Consider the following 22630-nt stretch of genomic DNA (forward strand, 5'->3'; position numbering starts at 1 on the left):
CACTCAGAAGCCTTTAGAGGCATCCCACCTCCATCAGGGGTGGGTCCAAAGTCCTCACCCCAAGGGACCTACAGATCCCTGCCCCACTTGGTCCTGAACCTTCCTCCCTGACCATGTTCCTCTCCTTGCTATTCCTTGAACAAGCCAGACACCCTCCACCCTTTGGCTTTCAAATCAGCTCTTCTCTTTTCTGGGAGGACTCTTTACCCCAGATAACTTTCATGATTCATTTCCTCATCTCTTTCAACTAAAATGTCACCACCTTTTTACAACTATACATTCTCATCCCTCACTTGCCATGACTCTTACCTGCTGTTCCCCGCTCTGTAGTACTCACTACACCCAACATACTGTATATTTATTTATTTTCTCATTTCCCCCTGTAAATTATATACTCCATAATAACAAGAAATTTTTGTCTTTCCCCCCACTGAGATTTCTCTAGCACCTGGGACAGTGCCTGACACATGGTTAGTCATCAATGGATATTTGTTAAATAAATAAATGTAAGTTTCAATACATACTACTCATAGAGAATGCTACACTGAGTTCAATGAAGGGTCATGGAAATATAAGAAAAAAGTAATCTTCATATTGCACACTCATTAGTGTGTAGAAGGGTAAATTTAGTCTGAGTCAGCCATGCATTGATAAGTGAACTTGCTCCTATTAAATAAACCACTTGAGCAAAACTCAGTGTTGTTTGGAAGTAAGAGATGCTGGTACATAGATCTGACATAGGCTGTTCATGGGTGGGGAGGGGTGATTGTGTCCCATGGGTAAATTACATACAATCCATACAAGTCTGTGTGGCTTTAATTAGTTTTTCTCTTCAATCTAATGACACTCTGAAGGAAAAGTAAAATGTGTAAGCATCCATGAAGTAAACTTGGGTCAACACTTTTTTATTACCTATTTTAGCATAGCTGAAAGAAGGGAACATAACAAATATTTTTCATTCACCCTGCTCCTGATCTCATCACTGTCTAATGAAAAGTGTAGTTTCGGTTCTATTGATTGGGTTTTGGAGTGAGGTGGGGAGAAAGGAGGTACTTTTAATTAAAAGTGAAATAACACTGTGTTTATATTCTTTGTCCCCATGTGAGATATGTCACTTTATGACTCTTGAACTTTCTTTTGTAAATAATTTCACAGAAACACATCCTGTCTATGTGTTTCAAGGAAAGCCAAGGTTTATGTACATTTCTTAATGTCATTAACTTCTTTTACTGGGGAATAAGACTGTGGCCGAGTGAAAAGTAGTTGTTAAAATAATTTTACTTTTTCATTTTGAACAGTGCAGTTTAAAATTATTTCCAAAGATACGTGAATTCAATGTTTTACTTATACAAAGCTAATTTGGAAAAAATCCTTATGTTCTGCTAAGGTTTATTGTCCACATGTCACTGAGAGTGCTGTGGCCATTGAATTTGCTCATTAAATATTTGCTTGATTGTGTAAATAAATGTGTGAATGATTTTTTAATTCTCAGAAATGAAATAGGAAGGAAAGAAAATGAAACTATTTTGTGGAATTCTAAAAAAATACTTTGGCAGCTGGAGAGAAATCCATGACCTAGGTAAAGTGTCCCAGAACACATGGAAATCCTGGACTCATTCCAGAGCCAGCCCCGGAATGCCAGAAGACCTGCAGGGCAAGAGAGCGGGGCAGAGTTCATGCTTGATGCCAGCAGGCTTGAGGCAATATCAGAGTCCCATCCCGGGATGGTAGCCATAAGCAAGATCCTGGCTTGCAGGTAAAGTTCAAAGGGCCAAAAGCAGGTTAGGGGCCAATGATCAACTCTGGCATATAAGGATGGGCAGCAGAATGCATAAAAGGGTAAGTGTGACATTTCCTGATTCAAGGTCTGATTAGATTTAGTCATGTTAGAATTCGTAGGTGAGATATCCTGGAGAGTCTCTTTGCAATATTTTTAGAAATCTCTAACTCTTAGGAAAATGTGCTTTGTAATCACTTCCAAGTATTTTCTAACATAGACTGATTCCATGACTCTGCCTCAGTTAAAATCGATAAATATTGGCATTTACCATTTAAACATCTTTGCATTCATTGTCTTTCATTAAGTTGATTTTACTTTTCTAAGCAACATTTTCCCATCAAAGTCAGGGTGTAGGTGATATCCGACAGCACAAAGAGTTGCTTTTCTCCTACTAGTAGAGGACATAATAAGCTGTGCTCCTGGCTTTGTATGTGGCTATGGAGGTTTCAGAATGCTGTTGAGAGCTTCTATCTTTTCTCCCACAGCGTTGAGTAGGGATTTCATTGGGGAGGGTTATGTGAATATCTGAGTGATTAATAAGATAATACTGGGAAATGAGCTTCAGAGAAGTATGAAGACCCAGCTGTGCATGCCCTGCAGGGGTTGGTGTATATTCTTGTACACGAGTGTGTATTTGCAGTGGGGGTAGGGTAAGTTTAAACAGGAAAACTCTCAGTTTAATAATATGCCTTGTGGCCAATTTTAATGTAAAGAAAAAGCAAAAAAATATACATAAAAAGAAATTAGTCAAAGATACAGAGTCCTAGAACAGGATAGAATAAATTAAACTAACAATTTCTACTATTATCAAATTATAATAAGAGACAAGCTACTTGATAACAGACAAGTCCAGGAAATAGAGGACAGTTCCTTTTGTTTTTCTATGAACACATGCTCTCTGGATCTTGTGTCATCCATGACATATCTTAGGCAGGAAAAGTTTCCTTTTTTCTATGATACATAATAGCAGTCTTTTGGAAACACAGGTAGATTTTGCTCCAAGAGGCTCCATTTTTAACTCCGAGTGTTTTGTACAAACTGGTTTATTCTTGTAGGTTCTAACTTCCTCACATCGACATAACTGAGGATCTCACAAAAGCCAATAGCATTACATATAACACAGTATGAATGATAATACATCTAGGTGGATTTTTAGCTAAAGGAATGCTCAAGCTAAAAATGCAAAATTAAAGTGCTAATAGTATCCTTTGGGAAGACCTTTAATGGTACATCATGAGGTCTTTTGGGAAGATTTTAAGATGTCAAAAAGCAAAGTGAGATAGCTGGTATACTTCACACCATATCAGGAACCCTTCAAATCAGAGGGTCTAATATAACATATTTGAACACAATACCATATAAGGAAAATATATGGCTATTAAAATACCTAGCACATACTCATATACAAATAACTTTATGTAGTTGTTCAGAATATGTAGCTTTGTAAGAAATTATATTAGACACATTTGAATAGGTGCTTTTAAGGGGTCATGATAGTGAGAATCCATGGATAAAAGAAATATTAATAAAATAAACTAAAATAGAAGGTGGCCTTGGGGAGTTTAATGGTGAAGACATGCCAAGAATTGAAGAGTATAAACACTACAATGTTTTGCACTTGAAGTTCAAAGAAAAGAAATACAAAAAAGTGAGAAAAATAAATAAATATATTAAAAATTAATATTAAACCTAATGGTGAAAACCTAGTTGAAAAGACATTCTTAATGTTGATATAAATGAAAAAGATACTGAGGTTTTAGTTGTCTGTAGCCTGGGTCATCATTATATTGTGACTGACAAAGAAAAACTAACTCTGGTTGCCTTTAAAATCCATAATGCCTGGAACAAGGAAGGTTATAGGGTACCTTTACTCATAGAACCAAACCCTGGTGATGATAATCAGTTCTGGGTGCCAAAGTTTAAGCTTTAGGGAAGGTGACTACATTCAATGAAGAAATCAATGTCATAGGAAAGCTGCCTGATATTATCAGTTAGGTATGAAACAATCTAAAACTCTTGTATGCAAAAAAGTACAGGGTACAGCAGAAGTAAAGCCTGCTTCAGTGTAGTTGGTAGGATAATAATATGGTTATAACAATTTATAGTTTTAATTCGAACATATCACCTGAAATGTCGTATGGTGTGCTTGAGTGTGATATTGTTGTATTTCAGATTTACATGTTTATCCTTTTGTAATAACAGATTTTGTCATAAAAGGGAACGCTATTTATGTTGGACCCTATACTTTCATAATCTCTGTAAATATGTAAATTCTGCCTTTTTGCCTCTGCTCTAGTGAGCTGGTAGAAAGAATCCCTGTCAGTCTAAGGATACTTCACTCCCCAAATTGTTTAATTAGGGGTTCTTAGGCATTGCTTTTGTGTCAGTTATGAAGACTACATGTTTTTTAGTCATTGCTCATAGAGATAACTCATGAGATAGTCATTGTTCACATGTGTCTCTTTCAGCTTTGCTATACTTAGCTGCTTCTTTGTCACCTTGGGGTAGGAAAACCTGGAATGAGGCTGATTCTGACATTGTTTCTTGATAGACCACTCTGCTTGCCATATGGGTACCTCACAAGCAGTCTTAGTGGGAAGTGGCCATAGGTCTCATCTGTCTTTGGGAAACATAGAATTGTTTTCCTTGCCCCTTCTCTCCTAGAATCCAGGAAACCCCTCTTTAGAATAGAGAACAGTCTTTCTCCCTTCACATTCTTCAAGACCTTTGATTCCTCTAAAGTCAAGCTCTTGAAAAGTAGAGCTATAAAAATTTCCATTTTGCCATATTCTTTTTCCAAAGTCATAGTACTACAGAGCTATCTCCTAGAATAATAAAAGGGAAAAAAAGAAATAGAAGTAAAAATAAAGTGAACAACAACAACAATATAGGCTACTTTATTTTTCAGACATATAAAAAAGAATTTTGTAATGACGCGCCTCAGTCAGTTGTATGGTGGGCCTTGGGTATAAGTTTGTCAAAGAGAATATATTCCCATAGCTTCACCTTTTAGTGCTGATGTAGAAGTATTTTTTAATCCTCACCCCGAAAATATGTTTATTGGTTTAGAGAGAGAGAGAGAGAGACATCAGTGTAAAAGAAAAGCAGGGATCTGTTGCCTCCTATACACACCCCAGCCAGGGATCAAACCCATGGCCTAAATGTTAGCCCTGACTGGTGATTGAATCTGCAGCTTTTTGGTTTGCAGCATGATACATCAACCAGCAAAGCCACTGGGCCAGGGTTAGAAGTATTTTAAGCCTTGGATGGGAAATTGGATGCAATGCACTGAAAGGGTCTGCTCTGAGTGACGGCCTAGGATAATGGCAATCCTAAATTCCACATCAAGTGTTAAATGACAATGCATGTTAATTGAGAGGTTGCAAAGTATCTAATGAAGACACATTTAAACTCAAAATATATAGCAAATCTAAAAGTTTATCATGAGGTAGGTGATCAATATATTGAGTTAGATTTTATTATAATTTTAAGGAATCTATTTCTTTAAGAACATAAGACCACGTATTATTATAAACACAAGTAAGTGTAAAACATATCTACAAAACCCATAACCTATTTTTAGGAAAATGAGTTTAGATGACTTATCAAATATTTATGTCAGGTTATAAGCAAGAAAATAATAAAAATAAAACTCCATACAACAGAAACACTGTAATACATATAAAATATATTAACATTTTTGCTTTCTTTTCATTTTTAGCATACGCGCTTTATAATAACTAGAAATGTTTTTTTCCAAATTCTTTCAAATAACGTGTGTTCTCTGGTTCAATGTACTGCATTAAATAATGTGAGAGAAATACAGACAAAGGCATATGTCTGCAATTTAAAATGAGTTAAAAATTTAAAATGATTAGAAATAATAAGATCAGTCCTGAATATCAAAGATTTTTCTGGCCCATCCCACTCTGCAGGGAGACTAACTTATAGTTCATGAGAAATTTGTAAATGGCCTAGAGTTTCTTTCTTTCTTTTAGTGATTACTTCATTTCTAAGCTTTCTTAATTGTATTTTTTCATTACCATGTATCCCTCCTCTACCTGCTTTCATCTACACCCTCTCCACCCCCCCATAATCATCACACTGTTGTCCGTTTTCATGATTTTTTTTCTCTCCCTATCTTTTTGTTCTTGCCTTTTTTTGCTCTTATGGTTGCTCATGGGGGCTGGAGGATAAAAGAAAAGTAACTGAATGTCTGGTTTATCTGCTGTCCTTTCTAAAGAGAGTAATTAATGATAGTTGTGAGACCCTATGAATCTGAACATTGCTTTACATTGCCTGAGAAACAAACGGATCATTTACCAGCTATACTACCAAAAGATGTAAGCTACTGTAATTGCTCTCCAATCCTCGTGTATGGTTTAATTTGCTGCTAAAAAGTTATGATTTCCTCCACCCACTTCATGTTAGAGAGGCACTAGTCCCCAATAATGACTAGAAAACTGGCATTGCAGGAAGAAGGCAGCATTCATAACTCTGCCTTACTAAATTCCTTTGAATTGAGCTATGTAAAAAAGTGGAGTTAATAAAAAGGACTTTTGAAAGTACTGAAAGCACAAAAGATTAGCCAAAGAACATGTATGCACATATGCATACCCCATTGACACAGACAACAGTGTGGTGAAAGTGGGGGGCACTGGGTGGAGGGGGGCTAAGGAGAGGAAGGTGAGCAACATCTGTAATAGTTCCAGCAACAACCACATGATTACTTTCTCTTATTTCCCTTCCCAAAATTTGTTCCCAGAAAAACCCATGTTCTTTCCTGTTGGATAAGTTTTTCTTTTAGTCTTTTGCTTCCAAAGAGTTCCTATAAGAAAGAAAGGCAAAGGGTTTGGGTGAGATGTGCTTTAAATAACTTTATTCTGATAACAAAGGGAATGCTTATACCATCAACTAAGCCCGGAAGAATCATTTTCATTTATCTGTAAATTATTTCCCTGAATTCATTTACTCATTAAGTTATCCAATAAATATATATTGAGCACCCACTACAGGCCAGGCACCATTCTCTGGGGATAAAACAGTGAATGAAATACTACAATTTCTGCTCTTATAAAACTTACTTCATATGTGACAAAAATTACAATTAAAAAGTAAGTTGAATATATGGTACCTAGATGTAGTCATCTTAGTCACTTGGTGTAAATTCCCTTCAATGTATCCTTTTTAGTTATTATTAATAATCCTGGCATAGCTCTCTACCTACAAACTTTTCCACTCTTGTATGTCCTTAAATAATCTCACCAAATAATTTGGTTTTATTCTATGCAAACTTGCAAGTATCCATTGAGTTCTCAAAGTGCTAAGTGCTATGATTGATTTTGTGGGAATAATGTAAAAACAGAGAAAGTGCCTGATATGTTCTCGACCCTCAAAGTACTTTCAACTTATCTTTGTTAAACTCTGCACAATAGAATTTACACTAGGCAGAATATTCTGAAGTTGGCGAGGATAACTCACACAAAGGTAAATAAATCACCCTGTAAAGAAGGTGCTATGTGATTACATATTGAAGATGAGACTTAAGGTGTGAAATGGAAAATTAAAGAAGATTATATCAGGCCATAGGAAAGAAATAACCAAAGATATGAATGACTGTTGTGTTAGGTAGCATCTAGGAATGAGCTACCAGAGGGGAAATAAAGGCAGGGCCCTCACCATTACAATCTAACAAAGAACTCAATACAGGAAGCTAGAAGCAAAAGGAAGACATGTCTCACCAATTAATTCAGCAGTCCTGAGCTTGGTCTGATAAGATTGCCAGGTGTGCTGAGCATCACAAGCAAATAGCACAGAAGGAGAGTCCTTGACATTGTGCTGAGAAAATGGGCTTCTGTAACAATCTTACTAAGATTGCTGGGTGACCTGAGCATCACAAGCAGGAATAGCACAGGAGGAAACGGGGGAGTCCTTGAGGTTCTATGCTGGGAGGGGAGCTTCTGTAACAATTTCACTAACTAAGACAGGAGCCTTTACTAACTGAGAAGGTCTTTATAGCCACACATTATTCCCAAGATTTAGAAGGGGGAGAAGGGGGAGGAGGGGGAACCCAGAAGCCAGCTGAGGTATATAATCCCTGAACCCCAATACTCAGTGTGTTTAGATTAGCTATGTATTCATTTGTAGCTTTGGCTGAAGTGTGTAGAACAAACTGACAAACTTACTAACAATCTTACTAACAACTTTCTTCTATATGTGAGGCATTTAGACTTGCCAGGTGCCTGCTTGCTGCTCTGTGCTTGTATGTGTTTCATAAAGAACCTTTCTCTTCATTTCCACTATACATGTTTGTCTCTCGATTAAATTATTCTTTTGTGGGTGAGACAAGAACAGAGGCAGGGAGGGATCTTCTTGACTTGGGGTCTCTCCCTCCCTTCTGTAACAGTTGCATGTTGAAGAGAAAGGAGAAAGAAGTAAGTGGAAAGTAATTTACAGTGCATTATTGAGGATAAATATGAGCCAAGGAGGAGAAATCAAACTATTACATGTTTTAATTCAAGCTGAACAACAAGATTCAAAAAGTTTGACTTGACATATGTTAAGTGAATGTCATGCTAAGTGAAATAAGCCAGTCAGAGCAAAATAAATACCATATAATTTCACTCATATGTAGAATGTAAAGGACAAACTGAACTAACAAGCAAAGTAGCAACAGACTCATAGATAGAGAGCAAGATGACAGCTATTGGGGGTGGTTAGGGAGTGGACGGATCAAGCTGCAAGGAAAAAGCACTCATGGACCCGGACATCAGGGTGGTGATTGCAGAGGGAGGTGGGTGTAAGGGAGATAAATGGTAATGAAAAAATACAATTAAAAACGATTCAGGGGAGATATTTCCAAGACTGAATTACTTTAGTGAAACTGTTGTGGTTCCTCTAGTTGTGTGTTCTGGGTGGAAAGTAGATCAAAGAATTCTATTAGATGGCTTTTCAAAGACAGAGAGTTTTCCAGGAAAACAGTGTCTTAGAACTGGGCTTCAGTTTTGTTATGTTTAAATCCTCACCTGAGGATATATTTATTGAGTTTAGAGACAGAGCAGAGACAGAGGAAGAGAGAGTGAGAGAGAGAGGAGAGGAAGAAAGGGAGGAAGGGAGGGAGAAAGGAAGGAAGGAAGGAAGGAAGGAAGGAAGGAAGGAAGGAAGGAAGGAAGGAAGGAAGGAAGGAAGGAAGGAAGGAAGGAAGAGAAACATTGACATGAGAGAAAAACATATATTGGTTACCTCCTGACCTGATATTGAACCCACAACCTAGGTATGTGCCCTGACCAGGGATAAAACCCACAACCTTTTGGTGTATGGGAAGATGCTCCAATAAATTATGCCACCTGTCCAGGGCTAGGCTTCAGTTTTATAAAAATGAACTGATGTACACAAGTTCATGTGGCTTTTCCTGGTCTGTGGAATAAGTCTTCACTAAAAATCTCAATCCTAATATAGTAGAATTGGACTGAGGGACCAACCTAAGGACTCAAGAGTAGTAACTCAGAGAATGAACATGGTTTGCTCCCCAAACATTACATTTACCTTCCTCAAATGTTTATTGAGTACCTTTTTTTGTATGTGGCATTTTATTGGGTACTGTGAGATAAGAGAGACAGAATGTACCATTTGGTTCTGCCTCATTCATTGTTCAGTACATATTTTTTGAGCAACTTCTATGTTGTAAAGACCAGCATTCTACCAGGACTTGGGAGTATCTTGTGATGTTTCCTTAAAACTATCCTCTGCAAGTAATTACCCACCTTTGTATCCTGACCTTTCCCATCCGTGTTTCAGAATTTTAGATGCTGTATGAGATAAAATCAGATTTTTTCATTTAAATTTAGGTTGAAGAAAATAATAATAAATTAACATATATGAGGAAATAAGCACTTCTTCTAATGAAGCCAAAAGAAATTTGGCTTACTGAAGATAAATCCAAACTACTTGGACTCTTGCTGGTCTTGCTTTGGAGAGTAATGTCTCCATTATTTTCCTGAAAGGACATTTTTCTGGCTTCTTGCCAGTCCTCATTTTAAGTCCATTCACTGTGGACTCGGTGATATCATAATAGTTAAGTGAATTTCACAGTTGTTCAAAAGCTGATAAGATGTCAAATCTGAGTTGCTTTCATGTTTGTTTTTCTCTGAAATGTCATCTTCTGTGTGTCAAGAAACAATAAATATACAACCAAAAGAACAAAGGAAAGAATCAACAAAATAATAGAACTCTTACATTATTATGCATTGAAACAAAATTGAAGAAAGGTAATTAGAATTGGAAAATAAATGAGTTTACTGAAAAATTGGTTTTCATAATATATTAAAATTATGCTGCTTTAAAACTTAATGAATGCCTACTATAATTCTCGTATACCTGATCTTGTGTTGTTTTACTTTATGATTTTGTTATATTCTTACAGGAAATCTGTGGAGTAGTTAATACAACATTCATATTATGTCTGTGAAAATTAACATAAGAAAGGTGAAATGAGTCATACAGCTAGTTAATGATAATGGTGGTTTGGTGGGAAGAACACAGCTGTCTTGTCACAACGACTGTAGAATAAAATTTTTAAAAAGGTAAAAATCAACTTGAGCTTTCAATAGACTTGATAATAATAGAGAAGACATACATAGCAGCATGAACTGTCTATACACATTGTTTTGCTGTTACCATGTATTGTAATTGCATCCATATTTCATTAATTAAAAATTGATTCTATGAAAATCATAATATTGATCAGCATCTTCCTAAACCAAATGAAAAGATAAAGTAGAATTGAGCTTGTAAAACATTTGTGTTGTCATGTAGGGCATTTACTGTATCCAGACGAGTCATCTTTTTTAGTTAGAAGTTGTCAAAGTGCTTGCTGATGATTGATTTTGTATCAGGTCAAGTTAATATGCCAATTCTCCAATTACCTGCCTCCCTCCTGCTAAAAAATAAATCTTAAGCCCTGGCTGGTGTAGCTCAGTGGATTGAGTGCGGGCCTGTGATCCAGACAATCGTGGTTCAATTCCCAGTCAGGGCACATGCCTGGGTTGCAGGCCTGTTCCCTGCAGGCCAGTTCCCAGCAGGGGACGCACGAAAGGCAACCATACACTGATGTTTCTGTTCCTCTCTCCTTCCCTCCTCCTCTAAAGATAAATAAATAAAATCTTAAAAAAATAAAATAAATCTTAAAGCAATAATAATTCAGTGTTTCTTTTACCTTCCATATTACAGATTTTGCAGAAATGAAAATACTCTTCCTAGCCATTCTTAAGAGGTTGTGTTGAACACGAAAAAACCTTAAAGGCCAAAACTGGCTACCTATGGTAAGGAGAAGTTTATCAATGTAATGTATAAGGAACATGCGATGGTTTCCCAGAGTGACATGCATCATCTTCCCACATGAAACTTTGCAGAATGTGATTTACAGTTGGGTAGCTTTTCAAGGCAGGGCACAGAGATCTCTGGCTGTGAAACACCCATTAATGTCAAAAGGTGTCAAGGGGCCCTATTCCTCATGGCCCTCTTAGAAGAAGCACCTGTGTCAACCTGCTGTGAGAGGAGTCCATTCCTTTTCTAAAAATTCCAAATGCCATTGGTGATGAGTATCAGTTACAGATGTGAATGTAACTTTAGGTTGGTTCTTGGACTTGCCTGTGTGGTCAATGGTGGCATGAACAGGAAAGTCACATGTTTTACCCCATCTGATTCTAGATATATTTTGTGAGTATGGAAAAACTACTATGAGCATAAACATTTACATTATGTAAAATATAAGTCATATAACAAAAAATCTATGCAAATAAAAAGTCATAATGTAATGTTATATAATATACTCCTTATGCAACTCAGATCCATATAGCTTCAGACCTAGAACAAAGTAGCCAAACAAAGAAGGCCCATCTGTAATGGAAAGACCCAGCGCATCAAGTCTTTGTTTCTTTTTTTTTTTCTTTTTTTTTCTTTTTTTTTTTTTTAAATTTTATTTAGTTATTTTTCAAGTACAGTGTTTTGTCTATTTTTCCCATCCCAGCCTCCCCTGCCCCTTGCTCCCCACCTCCCTCCCATTTCCTCCCCCCCCCCTTAGTTCTCGTCCCTGTGTCCTTCCTATTTGTTCCTCCAAATCCCTCCCCCTTTTTCCCCTTAACTTCCCTTCCTTCTCCCCTCTGGTCACTATCCCCTTGTTCTCTATTTCAGTGTCTTTGTCTCATCAAAATAAAAAGCTTCTGCATGGCTAAAGTCTTTGTTTCTTACTTCTTCCAAACAGGGAAGATGGCACATGTGCCCTTGCAGTATTTGTTAAAATTCCCATCTATCTTTTAAAATTTACTAGTCTCACACACTTTAGCAAACTCTACTCTGCTGCCTTCTAAAAATCTTTGACTTTCTCTCAAGCACCTATACTGTATGTATTTTCTTTTCTCCCATTCTCTTTTAAAAGTCCTAGAACCAGTTTGGTTAGGCTGGATCTGCCTTTGAGAAGGTGGGGTGGGCAAGAAACTAAGAAGGTCATGCCATGATCATCTTCAGCAGAAGGTAAACAGCTAATTACTGATTCATAATTAAGGGTCCGTAACATTAGAGATTTTTAAAAGCACCCCTTGGTTATCCATTCACGTACTCATTTTTAGCAGTTCCTGCTATCATAGAAGAAGTTTAAAATTTAGATGAGGGAAATGTTTAGAACATACAGTAGTATACAGCATGACAGTAGCCACTAGCCATATTTTGTTGCTCTTAAGTACCTAAAATGTAGCCAGAGTAACTAAATAATTTAGCTTCTAATTATATTTAATTTACCCTTAAATTTGAATAGCCACAAATATGAATTTGAATAGCTACTGTATTAGATAGAGTACATTTGTTAAATCCAGAAACCCAGTTTGTGAAGTAAGTACCACAATTTCAAAATAGGGTTAATACTGTGAGATAAGTACAAACAAAATTCTTTAAGGCTCAGAGACGTGAAATATCTCAACTGAGAAAAAATTTAATCATCAGTTTAATGTAGTTTGAAGGATGAAGCAGCATCATTTACATTAGTGCAGTTGATTTCATAGGTGAGTTTAAGGGTAAAGGAACACAGATATGCATCAAGGATTTTTGTGTACATTTACTCATTTAGTTTGCAAAGCTGGAAAATACCATCTTTTTCTGAAAACAAACAAACAAAAAAACCAGACAGTGTTAATTGAAACCCAAGTTCACCCAGGTAGTAAGGGTGCTTACTAGGTTTGAACACAAGTCAACTAACTCCTGATCTCAGGTGTATTCTACCTTATTATGCTGGTGAAGGAGTGAGGGGGAACCAAACATGATTCAAGGCTACAAAGCGGGATGACTTGTGAGTGGCAGTGGTTTAGTCTGGCAGAGGGTTAGCTTGGAGCTGGTAAATGGGTGTATAGACCAGTCATGGGGGAGATGGCCGTGATGATTTGAAACCAAGGGGAAAGGCTGAGGCTCAGGAAGGGCCTCTACATTTAGGAGCCAACTGTGAAATCTGAAAATTGTTGCTAGATTGGTTGGTGTGTCACCAAAAGAAAAGATGCATGAATAAGGGTGCTTATATTAAAGCTTGGGAAACATGACTTATTAGGGCTCAGAAAGAGAAGATGGACCACTAAAGGATCAGTGAAGTGATTCGAGAAGTAGGAAGAAATAACATTAAATAGATGGTAACCAGTGCCAAATACTACAGACAATAGGGAGGGTGCAGAGCAAGTAATGAAAATGAAAATTTTCCTTTGGAGACATTTAGTTTCCTTGAAAAGAGAGGAAACAACTTTTAAGAACCTTCTACTTTCCTCAAAATTTGTACTTTCCAGAGGCTCTTTTCTCTATGTTCCTAAGCATATACTTTCAAACAAGTCACCTGGTTATTTATTATTTTTATTATTAGTTTTTAGGACTTTTAGGTAGATAACAGCCGAATATTTTAAAATTAAACTTAATGGTTTTCATGAAGCTGTATGTGTCTCTTCTTCCTCTCTCCAGCACCCAGTTTTGTGTCTGGAACTTAGCAACACTTAATACAAATTAGTAGGGTGAATGAATGAGAATGGAGAACTGTTTTTTTTTCCAATGAGTATTTTAGCATTTAAGGTGAAGATTAATTATGGAACCCCCAGGTACTAAGTATTATTGGTAATACAAAACACATCTAACAAATGATAAATATTATTCTTGGTCTCAGAGAATTTATAGTTTATTTAGAAGAGAGAATAAGACAAACAGACCCAAGATTATTAGGTGCTAAGTTTTGCTGAGCACAGAACCTGCAGCCAGCCACTGTACAGCAGTCCAGCTAAACTAGGTTTTTTTCTTAATTTTTTATTGTTCTTCAAGTACAGTTTTCTGCCATTCCCCCCCCAGCCCAGCCCCCCAGCCCTCCTCACCTCCCTCCCATTTCTACCCCCCCCCCCAGTTATTATCCATGTGTCCTTGTAATTTTTCCTGCAAAGCCTTCACCCCTTCCCCCTGAAATTCCATCCTCTTTCCCCTCTGGTCACTGTCAGCCTATTCTCAATTTCAGTGTCTTTGGTTATATTTTGCATGCTTGTTTTATTGATTTAGGTTCCTGTTAAAGCTGAGATGATATGGTATTTGTCTTTCTAAAGTACTGAACTCCTTTCGCCTTCTGTGGAAGCTCCCTGACCACCACCTCCTCCTTGGCCACTCAGGACATCTCCATATTCTAGCAAGCGAATGGGCAGGGCTGGCAAACAAGGGTCTCTAGAACCCTGTTCCGGTAGTATGTAGCCTGTGTCCACTCTGATTGGAAACATTTCTTATCTCAATCGTTGAATATTTATGGTATCACTTTGGAGGTGCATATTATTATCATGATATAAATTTGAAAGGAGCCTTGGAAAATCAGGTAAAACAAATGACTCAGGAAGTAATGATGATGTTCATCTTTTTACATAAGAATGATTATTAACCATTAATTGGTCACATATTAATCATGGATACATGGGTACATATGGTACACATCTATAGCATAATAATTTACCTTATAATAATAATATGATTTACTTTCTTTTTTCTTAGACCTTCTTCTATTATTGTCATACATTACATTTCTACATATGTTATGGAAACCAAAATACATTGCAGCCAATTCTGCTTTTAACAATGAATTATGTTTCAAAGATCAGAAAATTGAGAAGTAACGGCTTTCATATTCACTCACATACTAACCATTTGGTGCTCTTCATTCCTTTGTGTCTATCCAGATTTCTACCTGGTATCATTTTTGTTGGGCCTAAGGAACTTCCTTGCAGTGCATATGTGGTGGTAATAATTTTTTTCAACTTTTGAATGTCTAAGAAAATTATTTATTTCCCCTTCATTTTGTAAAAAAATATTTTCATTTGGTATAGAATTCTACATTGATACATGACTTTTTCTTTCAGTACTTCAAAGATAATTCTCCACTGCCTTCTAGATTGCATTGTTTTCATCAAGAAATGCACTATTATTCTTATGTCTGTTTCTCTCTATATAATGTGTCATTTTTTTCCTGTGGTGGCTTTTAAGAGTTTTCTCCTTATTACTTGTTTCAAGCCATTTAATTATGGTATGTATCAGTACAGTTGTAATTTGTGTTTCTTATGCTTGTCTTTTGCTGAGCTTTATGTATATATATCCATAACTTTCAACAAACTTGGAAAATTTTGGCAATTTTCCTTCACATATACTTTTTTCCTAATCTTCCCTTTTTGTGACTTCAAACACAGTCCCACAAGCTGCTTGCAGTTATCAAACAGCACTCTGTTCCTTGTCTGCAATCTTTTATCTCATTTTTCATATTGAATATTCTTTTTCAATACATTCAGATTCACTAATCTTTTCTTCTTCTTAGTCTCATCTGTTAATTGTACCCAGTCTGGTTTTTTTTCCAGGTATTGCATTGTTTATTTGCTTGTTTGTTTTATCTCCAGGAATGTGAATTGGGTCTCATTTACACTGTCAATGTTTCTATGATTTTTACTCTTCTACCTTCTTGAATATATGAAATATAATTATAAAGCTGTTTTAATGGTTTTGGTATACTAACTGTATCATTTGTGCCAGTTCTGGATCTCTTTCTATTGATCAGTTTTTGTCCTCACCACATGACATATTTTCCTATTTCTTTGCACATATCAGGGTATTTTTTATTGTATGACAGATATTGTGAAACATACAGGTGGTAAATATATTTATTCTGCCATAAATTTTCTTGAGTTTGAGGTTTGTTCTGGACCTCAATTATGTTACTTGGAAATAAGCTTGCTTCCGTGAAGTTTCGATTTTGAATTTCGTTTAGATGGGCTCTGACCAGCCTTTAGTCTAGGGCTAAGTTTCTTTTTTCACTGATGCAATATCTTCCTGTGTACGCTACTTGATGCTGAATGAATTACAAGGTTTTTACATTTTCTCCATGGGAATATGGACTAATTTCAGCCCTGTGTGAGTTCCGGGGACTTTTACCTCTGTTCCTCTTGAGTAGTTTTATACCCTTTCTTGGACGGTTTACTCACATGCATATGCTAATCAGTACTCAAAGACTGAAGGGCGACCCTGTGCTGATCTCTGGTATCTCCTCTCTTTGTGCCTCTCTCCTCCCTGGTACCCTGCCCTGTGAACTCTGGCTACGTTGGTTGCCTAACTCTGTCGCCGCCTCACTCCCATGAGACTTCTGGGATTCACCCGGATTCCCTCTCCCTGTGTGCAGCTTGGATACTTTGTAAAGTCCATAAACTAGGACAGCCATAGGGTTCACCTTGTTTTCTCTCTCTCAGTGGTCGCTTTTCTATGCTCTTAATGTTCAATGTTCAAAAACTGTTGTTTTACATTTTTGTACAGTTTTAAATTAGTTTTTTCAGGTGAAAGGGCAGATACAGTGCTTGTTACTTACTCATTATGGCAGAAGGAGAAGCAATTGAGTAGTTTTTTGGTATGTGAAATCTGGCCATAAACAGCTGTATATTTCTATGAAAACTCTAAATTCCGGTTGCTTTTTATCCTGGTAAGAGCTTCCGATTTTTTAAAATATAAACTTGCCAGAGTGTTAGCACTTTTTATTTACTATTTATGTACTTATGACTGTTTTTCCCCTCTCTATGCACTTCCTTTCCTGTTAATGTATCCCCAGTTAATCACATTGGTTCCCAGTTTAAAGCAATCTGCTCTTTTGTGTGTGTACATATGTATGTGTTTGCGCTCAAGTGCTTTTTAACCACTGTCACCTCCAGCGATTTCCTCCATGAAGCCCCACAGGCAAAGTGTTTCCATACTTTGCACTTAAAGCCTCCAAATGGGGCTTGTCATCAGGTCATTCTTTCTTCCCACAAAATCATTTCTTTGTAGGTCTAAGTTCTCTCTTCTAGGAATTTTAATTTGCACATTACAATGCATTGAAACAATCCAGGACCTCTTTTCTGATTCCACTTCTATCCAGAGTTTCGCTGGATCTGGGTGTGCTGTAAGTGGCCCCACGGAATTATGTAGCAAGTGACAAAATATCTTTAAACATCTTGTCAGGTTAATAAACTTCTATGGAGCACACCTTCTTCATTATAAAGTTGGTCTTCTCTATTGTAGAATCTAAGATTTCTTAGCATTTTCACTCTATGATCCTAGAAGAAATAGTTCTGGTACAAGTAGCATGCAGCACCACTTTTGACAAAAATCCATACCGCCTGTGGGATAATGTCCTATGCAGGTCTGACTTGAGTAGCCCCAATCCTTTCTGTCATCCTGTGTCTTTGAAACTGGCTCTTCTTTCCCCCCATTTGTCAGTTAAATTGTATTAGGAGCTCATGCGGGCTCTTTCATAGCTGGAGTAAAAAAAAATATTTTGTTAAAATGTTAGCTGGTACTAAATATAGTTATCATTATTGTGGCCTTTATATATACATTACAATTTTGTCACAAGCTCAATGTAATATCTAAAATTCCCTTAAAATAAAAACTAGTGAGTGTGTTATGAAATTATAGCCAGGACAGATGGCCAGATCCTGTCATTGGAAATAAAAGTAATGTTATAAGTGTATAACTCCATTGGGGAAATTGAGTACCATAATAAAGTAGACTTCCACTTTCTGCAATGAAATTCAATGACTGTTGAGGAGTTTAGGGTTTAGAAAATTGAAAAATGAAACCTTTGGTTTTTTTGCCGCTGTTTGATGATGTGTAGCAAGTCCCTTTATGGACTGAGGCTAACATCCAAATAGTAACAAGCTTGCAGTGAATAGAGCCCACAGAGGATAAGCTACTAAATCTTGCAATAAAAGCTGTGTGATTTACAGTAAATTCCAGAGGGCTGACAGCACCACAGCTGAGGGCATAAACACTTCTTTCATGGCTGAAGCTTCAGTCAGCTCTGTCTGCTGTGAAGTACAATCGAGCAGCGAGGCATGCTGCTTACCAGCAATGACTTTGATAAATAACTAGGAAGTCCCACTGTTGGCTTAAAACTAGAAGTTGTTCAGTTGCAATTCTGCATTTGTCCTGCTTTAATGGGTATGGAAGTGGCTTTAGCTGTAATCTGTCAGTGATTGATTAGGCCTTGCTGAATCCCCTCTCCAGTCTGTTTTCAGCTCCCTGCTTTCCACAGTTGAAACAAAATTGGTACATATGTGAGTGCCCTCTTATGAGGAAAGTAAACACTTTTAATTCTGCTCAAGTGAGTATGAGTTAAATGGCCCCAACTGATAAATTGGTGACAGAACAACAAATCGTAGCCGAGAAACGGTATTCTACACGCAAAGACATTTGGGATCATGTGTAGTTTTCATTTGCTGCTGGCAGAGTGGGTTGTAGTTAAAAGTCCCAATCACCATCATTTATTTTATGCGCACACATAAAAGCCAAGGAGGAAGTAGGCCGCTGTTCTAATCATAGAAGTATTGAGATATCAGGCTTAACGCTGGACCACTCGTAATCACTCTGCCTGTCTAAATTAGGCGTACTGTTAAACAAGCGCATGAGTTCCACAACACAGAAGAGAGAATATTGGAGCAGTGCTCGTAGCTATAATTAGGGCAGGGGTATTTATATATTTATTTTAGGAGGTTAATTTCCCATTACACCTGGTTGGAATATATGTGAGCCTACCAGATGCAAAGGGTGGTTTTGTTGTTTCAAATAAGACTTTCAGTCAATTGATTAATTTTGTAAGTGGACAAAGGTGAATAAAAGTAATTATTATTGTATTCGGAGAGAATTCATGTCATTTAATGTCAGCAGGGAAAACAAACCTCAATTTCTATCAGGGTGAATCTCAGATGCCATGGCCAAACTTGAAATTGAAACAATGCTGCCCTCCATGAAAAGTATGAGGCAAATGGAACAGAAAATGCCAATTATAAGGAGACTGCGCAATACTTTTCTGAAGCTATGGAAGAATAACACAAATCCAAATTATTTATTTTACTTCCATGAGCTAATGGATTGTTGCAAAAATGGGTGTTTCATGGAAGAGAGGGTAAGAGGAGAAAGAGGGAGAGAGATTTTTGTCTGTATCATTCACCTCATAGGTTTACCAACAATAGACTGAGAGGCATAAGAATGTGGCATTGCTCATGGAAACTCAGACTCTCCATGTACAGTAGTGCCAGGGCGGACCTCAGCTAGTCTATAGCATCATACTGCCTTAGACCAGAATGAACTGAATTTATAGATGCAAATGAATGTATCTAGTATAATTTTGTTACTGGACCAGTAGTGAATCATGTCTAATAATAACTATAGTGAGCTAGCTGTAATTATGTAGTTCTCATTTTCACAAGATCCAGCAGGGGGAAAAATAGTTTGGAAATCAGGCTGTTCGCCTATATATGTTGTTTTATCTATTCCTCAAGAACTGCTGAGGGCAGGAAACTTGCTTTTTGACACAGGCACATCAATGCTTACATGAAGTGAACAGTGACTGAAAACATATTTTTCCCTTTAGTGGTTCACCTTGCATCAAGAGGAGCTTTGACTTTATGGGGGAAGTTCATGCCCTTTACTTCATATTATTTATGGTGTCTTACTTCACCAGCTGATAATCAACATAAGGCATATTTCCCATGTTTGGAGTCTCTGTTCCTCAGTGCAAAGCCTAGGAGGATAACATCAGACAGGAACATTTGCCTTTTTCCTCTTCCCGGCTGCAGTATATGATTTGATTTTAATTTTGCCATTTCAATCTTTTTAACAAATTAGGCCTGATTCTTCATCCCAGAAACTGTCCACTTCCTGTGGCATGCATTGAATAGTTACAAAAGAATTAAAAGAACAAATTATGGTTGCCATGAACTTCTCTCGCCATGTCAGAGAACTGAGAAATAAGGAGTGACAGAGGATAACATCTGATTAGCTTGAACATGCTGAAAAAATGATTGGTGTAAGTGTCCCACAGATTTAGAAAGCACTGTGCTGAAGCATCCCATTTGATTTGCATACCTGAGGAAAGGCAGTTCAAACAGCGGAGTGTGAGGTCAGTCAAGAATAACTAGTTAAGAGATTCAGTTGGTACCTCTTTTCCTCATGCTTTTTTTATACTTATGATTTAGTTCCAGTTGATCAGAACTGCTATTAGTAGATACTGAGAGAATCAAAAGCTTAGGTTACATTCACCTGTTAACACGTTAAACATTATTATGCTTCTTTAAGTATACATCTGTTTAAAAGGAACCCAGCCCCCCCCAACAATGCAAATTATAACACCATAATCGTTTCTAATTATGTCAGACTGAATTCTAATGTTTTCCACTAGTCCTTAAGTTTTAAGTTTAATTGCTGGGTGATATGCTACTATCTTGATGTTTTGTATTGATCTGTATAGAGAGGGTGGCTTTTGGCTCAGGGTTCTAGTCTCTAGAGGAGAACACAAAAATAAAGCCAAGTGTGATATAAGCATCTATGTTTTCCCTATTATTTCAGCAAGTTGTCACTGGTTTCTAATTCATTAGTTCCATTTTTATTTGTTTTTTCTCTTTCTTTTGTCCCTTTACCTCCCCTCCCCCCTTTTTTAATGGGTATAGGCATCTCAGCAAGGACAGATGCTTGACAGGAATCTTGTCAAACCCCCTCAATAAGCCCTCACTATTTCCTGTCTTTTCTCCTGATTCAAGGGAATCAGAATCTCATGGAAAACTGCCAAGTGCTATAGCCAGTGAGCGACACTGTCCAGTATAATTCTCATCTCTGCATTTCACCTCCAAGTGATCAACTGGCAAGACTGGGAACATGGACACTCAAGGAAATTACTGATATATCATCACAATAGTCTAAAATATTTATACATGTAGAGGAATATAATTTTTGATTTTTATTGTAGCACAGATCATTTTGTTACATTTATAGCCAATTAATCTATAATAATTATAGTCATGAACATGATTTTTCTTTATTTTTCTTCAAAAAATGATATTTTAAATGAAGTCTTAAAAAATTCCATGTGTTGACAAAAGAAAGCAAAAGATAATGAATATATATGAATATATTGTCAGTTGTGCCCCAACATGCTACTAATAAAGAATGTTGCCATGAATCTGAATTGCCATGTAGTTAATTGCCATGAATCTGAATTCTAATATTAAGTCTGCCACTAATATTTCAGAACATTTAATTATGAGCATCTATAGACCTTGTTTTTCTCATCTGTAAAATGAAGAAAGTGAATTTAATAAGATATAAAGACTTCGACAGGCAAAAATTCTATGACTTCCTTGGTCTCCCTCAATAATATAAAAGTATACACTTTTGTAATGCAAACACTTTAAAATCATGACACCACAATTTGAAGTGGTGACTTACAGCTAAAAAAGAGTGTCTGGTATAGAAAAAAAAAAGCATAATTTCTCTTTTTGGATGCTTCTCCAAGTTTGATGAGAGACTAAATGCCTTGCAGCTCCAGGCTAGTATTTCTTCTGTGGCTTTTGCAGCATGAAATACACACCTTTTCTCATCAGACTTAGAGAACTCACTTTGGCCAGTAAAAGGCAAGACTTTTAAGGCTCAATGGCATCCTCTATGGCATTTTATTATTGTTTCACTTTATTCTGAAAAAAAATGCAGCTTAATCAACCGAAAACTCTGAGTTGGTGTGGCCCATAAAGTAACAACTATTAGCACCTGAAATTATAGGTGCTGAGCAGTGAATAGCTGATCAAAAGAAATATATGCCAAACAAATGAGAGAGAACACAGCACACATAATTTACATCAGTCCAAACCTTGGACTTATTAGCCATCAACAGCATAGCTGATATCACCAATATAGGGAATGATAGAATGTAATTTTAATATCATACACAACTAAAAACATTTTTCAAAAAAAGAATGAGTATGACCGAAACCCTCAAAAGTGTGTGTAATAACTGACACATTATTTAATTGATTTTACTTTTCTAAAAGTTAATTTCTTTACTTCTTATTATTAGTCATCGATTACAGCCTTAAAATTAACATAAAGGTGAGGATAACACATGATCTTTACATGTCATCTTATTAAAATGAAGCTATTTTTAATACTTTTAAGAGACCTATCAGAAAACACAATTTATATCCTCAAAGTATATTTTGTCAGTTTCAAGTATAATTTTTGCATTCATATTCTTTTATGAATTTTAATAGAGTCACTTAAATTGTAATTATTCCTCTCAGCTCAAATGCAGGTAACAAATGGAATTCAATCAGTGTTTGCGCATAATGACCATCATTAAGAGAGAAATAATAATGACATTCTCTCTGCATTAAACTTGCAGAGTCTTTACACAATGATCTGAATCCCATTATTGATCTCCATGGAGATATGCAATTGTCACCTATTCTGCATAATATCAGAATGTTAAATACATTTGTTTGGAACAAATATTTTAAT

The 22630-nt window shown here is 36.6% G+C and overlaps 1 long non-coding RNA gene across 1 annotated transcript; it reads left to right on the top strand.

Annotated features, from left to right (window-relative positions):
- The first annotated feature begins 1724 nt into the window (after positions 1-1724).
- LOC119034726 (uncharacterized) lies at positions 1725-21317 on the top strand. Its single transcript, XR_005079616.2, has 3 exons — positions 1725-1839; positions 11009-11100; positions 20881-21317. It is a non-coding gene; the product is annotated as an uncharacterized LOC119034726 (long non-coding RNA).
- Positions 21318-22630: the final 1313 nt, after the last annotated feature.

The sequence above is a fragment of the Artibeus jamaicensis genome, unplaced genomic scaffold (genome assembly GCF_021234435.1).
Source record: "Artibeus jamaicensis isolate MK-2021 breed Jamaican fruit bat unplaced genomic scaffold, CSHL_Jam_final contig_391, whole genome shotgun sequence".
Taxonomy (NCBI): Eukaryota; Metazoa; Chordata; class Mammalia; order Chiroptera; family Phyllostomidae; genus Artibeus; species Artibeus jamaicensis.